Source organism: Fringilla coelebs, assembly GCF_963513975.1.
Source record: "Fringilla coelebs genome assembly, chromosome: 1".
Taxonomy (NCBI): domain Eukaryota; kingdom Metazoa; phylum Chordata; class Aves; order Passeriformes; family Fringillidae; genus Fringilla; species Fringilla coelebs.
The window spans coordinates 102,278,523-102,284,522 of record NC_140028.1 but is presented as its reverse complement, the minus strand read 5'-3'; positions in this window follow the sequence as shown (position 1 = coordinate 102,284,522).

The window sequence follows — 6,000 nt, the reverse complement described above, 5'->3', positions numbered from 1 at the left end:
CAATGAGTCATACTAGCATCTGTTGATGTGGGCAAGGACAGAGAACCAAAAGAAAAAGAAACAGAAACTTCCTTAGACCCCCTTATCCAGAATGAACAAAAGGACATTACTGAAGTCTGGTGTGGCTTTCACCCCCATCTACCTTGTCTATGAGGTTGCTACCCATAGGAGGTGTACCTTAGTGGTGAGTACAGAGGCCAACTTGGTCTTGCCCTCCAGTCCCTTTTGTATTAAAAGACAATTGAGGAATTATAGAGGTCCAGTATGGCCTTTTTGTCCCTACCTTACCATGAATATGGGGTTGCTACCCGCAGCAGAGCTATGGGATCTTCTTCGTAGTGAACAAAGGGGCCAACCTGGTCTTGCCCCCCATTCCTTGTCTTACTTTACTTGTGGCTCTTAAGGATGCTGTCCCACTACCTCTTAGAGTCCCTTGTGTACTTCCCCTCAACAGATGCTGGTAATTCTCATACATTAAAACAGGGAAACAGTTCTTGGGCTGGCTGGTGGAAGCTTGACTCTACTTTTTGGGTGTCTTGTTATTTTTCTGGTTTTCTCTCATTCTCTGCTTGAGAGTCAATCTCGTTTCACCCAGCCTGGATGTTATAGTCCATTCTTTGGGCTCTTTCCCTGGGCCTTTAACTCTGTTGGCATGAGTCCATCCCTGCTCTGCAGTTCACACTGCTGATTCGGTAGTGAGCAGTCCCTGAAAGGGACCTTCCCACTGAGGAGTTAGAGGCTGATCTCTCCATGACTTAATCATCACCCAATCCCCAGGTTAATATTAGGGATTCTGAAATCCAGGGTGGTCGTTTGAGGAATTGTCCCTTTATGTCTTAGCCCTTCTAAGGTTCGTGCTATAGACATAATATATTTCTTGGCATTGGCTTCCCCCTACTCATAGGTGGCAACCTTCTGGGGTGAGGTCAAGAACCCAAACAACATCTCATAGGGTGCCACCCTCAAATCTGACCAGGGTTGGGTTCTAATTCTTAATAAGGCCAAAGGGAGACATTTTATCCAGGGCATTTGAGTTGTAATCATTAGCTTAACTAGAACTCTTTTAAGAGTTTGATTCATCCTCTCAACCCAACCAGAACTCTGTGGATGCTATGGAGTGTGTAATTCCCATTAAACTCCCAGGGCTTCAACAACTTTCTGCAATATCTTCGATGTGAAATTAGTTCCCTAGACTGAATCAATCCTGTTTACCATCCCATATTGGGGAATGATTGATTCTAGGAGTGTTTAACTCACAACATTGGCATAGGCTTTCCCAGTGGGTACTGCCTCTGTCCAGTGAGTCAAGTGATCTTCCATCACTAGCAAAAGCTCCCACTGTTGTATCTGGGGAAGCTCAGTAAAATCTACTTGGATGTTTTGAAAGGGCCTTAAGGCTAGTTCTTGCCCTCCCCTGGGTGTTTTCCTCATTATTTTCTTATTCACTTGTTGACATATCACACACTGTTCAGTCATCTGCTTAGCTATCCCAAAAGTTTCTATGCATCCCCACTCCCTTAGAAATGGATCACTTATCACTTGTGTACCCCAATGTGCTGTCCCATGTATGCCTTCCAGCATTTTCCTGGTAAGTGGCTTATTCAACATTTGCCTCCTATCTGCTAATCTCCATTTCCCTTCGTTATCTTTTTTGGTTCCTATTTTAAAGAAGCTCCTCTGCCCCACTAGACACTGGGAATTCTTGTATTTTTCCCACAGGGGTTAACACCATCAGTAGTTTTTCTGTTCCTGATTTTACTGCATTTTTAGCTTCCAAATCCACTAAATTGTTGCCTTGTGCCTCTTGAGTCACCCCTTTTTGATGCCCTTTAACATATACCACTGCTACTTCCTCTGGTAATTATAAGGTTTCTAACACTTCTAAAACAAGTTTTACATCAATCAGTCCCTTTCCCTTTGAATTTAATAGCCCCCTCTCTTCCCAAATTTTTCCAAAGGTATGCACTAAAAGCATATTTTGAGTCTGTATATATTGTTCCCCTTTCCTGTGCTAATATTTCCAGAACTCATTTTAGGCATATAACTCACATGCTTGGGCTGACCAGCTGGAAGGTAACTTTCCCTTTTCTATGGCTACCAACCCACCATCCACTATAGCGTACCCCGATACCTGGTGCCCCTGGATTACCTGTGAAGATCCATTGATATACAAGTGTTTTCCACCTTGGAGTGGTTGATCTGTTGGGTCCTCTCTTACTTTAGTTTGATAGGCAATTATGTACTAATTCCTCACCTCGTTCTCCATACAAAAACTGGGCAGGGTTGAGTTGGTTACTCACGATCAGCTCTAAATCAGTATTTATTAAGATGGCTTCATATTTTAGCACTTGGGAATCAGTGAGTCACTTCTCAGCATTAGGATACTTCTAACTGAGTGAGAAGTATATACTTTCAATTTTTTGGTTTCCTCTATGAGTACGGCAGTTGCTGCCATCTCCTGAATGCAGGTTGGCCACCCCCAGCTGACAGGCTCTAGTAGTTTCGATAAATAGGCCACTGGTTTCCTGGATCCTCCCCAGTCCTGGGCTAGTACTCCATGAGCTACTCCTCTTTGTACATCTACAAACGGGTAGAAGGGTTTATCTAAGGCAGGAAGACTCAGTGCTGGTGCACTGACTAATTTTTGCTTTAAAGCTTCAAACTTTTGTTCATCATCTTCTTCCCACCTAATCTCTTCTTCTAGAAGAACTTGACGGCCTGCATGTATCCTTCAATCCATAGCCTACAATATCCCAACAAGCCTAGAAACCTTCTAACTTCCCTCTAAGTTTCTGGCCGTGGGAGAGACGCTATCCCTGCGATTCTCTCAGGGTTCAGCCACCGGCTCCCTTAACATCACATGTCCTAGGTATTTTATGTCCCTCTCTACAAATTGGAGTTACCCTTTTGATACTCAAAGTCCTTGGTTCCCCAGAAAATGTAACAATGCTATGGTGCAATGCTATGGTACCCCTCTCAAAGTTCTGTCCATGGACCCCCTCTTCACTGTCCAGTAGTGGAGAACTCTTCCTCAAATCCTGATTGGAGGTCAGATGTCACCACAGTGACAAGCTGACACTCCCAGATGTCCCAGCCCTGGCTGTCTCTTGGTAACAATGTGAGGGGGTAAAACATAACTATAAATCTATAAAACTTTTCTTAACCTATATACATGATATTTGTCTGTTAATTGTGAGAGTCAATCATCACATTACTCATCTATCAGAATAAGAATCTCAGCTCCGACACTCAGAGCACTTCCTCCTCCCCCTCCCTCCTTTTGCACTGGCCTTAGTGTTGCCATATAGTTCTTCTCATGTGTCTTCACTTTTTCTCTGACTAGGGAGGCAAGTGGTGTACATGGGTTCATTTGTTCTCAAGTTCTATTAATTGAAAAGATGTTACAGAGTTCTGCAACACTGAAAGATCGATCCTGAAATAGCTGCAGCCATGTGTTGCTGCCCCAGCCTCCCCGATCTCGGCCGCGTGGTCTTGGCCATGTGGCCACTCTTGGACCAAGATGGCAGTGGTCGCTGCATTTTTACCACTGCTAAGGAACTCAGTGCTGCTTCTTTGAATAACACTTCTACCCAAGACAAGCATTTAGGAGTATCTCCTCTTTGGCTGGGGAACATGATTTAGCCCAACTGTAGTTTATACCAGCTTCATTTCCGGACTGACTGCAACACTATAACATACCCAGGCACAAAGCCTACAGCATGAAAAAGATGTTTTTGATTATCTTTGAAAGACCACGTCAATCAGAAGAGGTTTCTGAAGACTGGAAAAAAGTAAATCTTACTCTTCAAAGTTCTAGTTCTCATTTTAACCATATAATAAACTTTAGAGAGCAAGAAGTAGGATCAGGAAAACCGCGGGCTTATTAGATTCAATCAGTCCCTGGGATGGTGATGGAGCAACCAGTGCTGGAGCAGGGGAACTGGATGAGATGATCTGAAAGGTCCCTTCCTATCTCCACTGAAAATGTTGTCCCAGAAAGTCTGCCTCTGAAGGAAAATGTTTTCCTTAGCTTGACACCAGATAATGAACTCCCCTAGGAACAAAGGATGAACAAAGACCTGAGTAGCTTCCACAGAATATACAAAGTACGTACTTTAACACACAGCACAGCATGTTTGCAGATAATGACTGAAAATCACTACACAATTCAAAAATAGGCACCCACTCCAATGCATATATTCAGACAGGAGTCGTGAGTGGTGAAGGGGAGAAAGAGAAAAGAGAGAAAGAATGATTATGAAATAATGTAAATGGAACATACTTCTCTTAGCACATCACTGGAAAGTCTTTTGATACTGCAGAGAGAATGAAAGTCTGCAGAGCACAGAACTAAGTTCTGCCAGAAATATATTCTTGGCTGAAATGTTCAAGGAAACACAGGGAAAATGCTTCCCAGCTTTGGCTTTGCTTAACTAAAGATCTTCATGATTTTGAAAAAATTCCAGATGAAGTCTCAATAGAGACACTAGAGTTGGACACACTGAAAAGTGCTTCGGTGTTTCTTGTGCCAGCACATGCAAAAATAGCTGCTACTGAATGGGTCCTACACAATAAAAACACTGTTGTCATCTGCAGCTTTCCATGCTACTACTTTATTGCAAGCACAACATGATTAAATGTGAGACAATTACTCAAATTACTGATTTTAAAAAAATTCACAACTTATTTATTGTGGCTCACATCCATCATTCTCACCAGAAACAGATAAGTCTCTATCCTATGTGAACACTATTCGGAATATGTCATCCAGTGAACATCTTGCTAAATGTGATTTTATGGCTATCAGACACCAAGAGATCATTACCTTGTCAATCTAACTGGATTTAAATTCTACTGGGATCTGACTAAAAGCAAGGGCAGAAAAACTCTACCAACAATTCAAGTGCCCTCTGCAGCTCCTGCCACTTCCTAGCCCTTAATTATACTACTACACCTCCATCTCTGACAGCTCCTTCAGGCTGGAGGGGTATCAGCCTCCACTCAGCACATTTCTGACTCCTGCACCATGACTGGTCCTAAGCACAGTCCAGGAGCAGACGCCACTGGCAGCCTTGTCCATTCACATTACAGACTCCTGGGTGAATGTTGCAGTCAGAACTTATCAGACTCCTCTACTGCAAAAACATATTATGATCCCCATTTATGGAAGGCTTTAAAGGCTAAATTTAGGTCATTCCCACTATGAGTCATTAACTTCTCTTAGAAGTTCTCACACACTCTATTCTCTTCTACATTTTATGCCTCAGACACTTCAAATGCCCCGTTTTCTGCATAATTTAATATCTGATTACAGTAAAAGAAAGCACACATTGTCTTAAAGAACGGAAAAAACATAATCTATGGATATTTCTAATTCCAAAAGTAAATTAATCTTTCATGGCACAGGAGAATAAGTAGACAGTCCCAAAAGTAAATAATGAAAGAGTCATTCTCTACATGAGGTACTTATTTTCTTACTAGTCTTGTTTAAGTTATTTTGAAAGTACAGCAAGTATTTAGCAAAGATGCACTTGAGAGGGAAGCTTTCCAGAGAGGAAGAGACCCTGATATTATGTCTAGCATTTACAAACAGGGGTAAAAGTTATACTGCCTGAATAGGAGGCCAGAACTGTACAACAGGAGACAGCTTCTCAGGGAGATTTTTTCTTATTCAGATAATCACTCTTGCTCAGCATTAGGTAAGAATTTTTCTGCAAGTGGTTTTCCAAACTGCTGTTAAATAGCATAAGCAAGGACCAGCGCAACCAACCTGCGGAGATGGCACTGTATGTCCAAGGTGACTGGAGACATACAGTACTTGAATGTTAAATTCCATCATTTTAGAAGCAGGAAATCCATTGTGATGTTTTTATTCAAGAGATTATTTGCACTTCCAGCTTCCTTGAATTACAGTCAGGAACTCTACTCAGCAAGCAGAAAACCATGGTGGTAGTCCACTCAATAGCAAAAAAACCAGAACAGTGCTTGCTTAAAAGACTC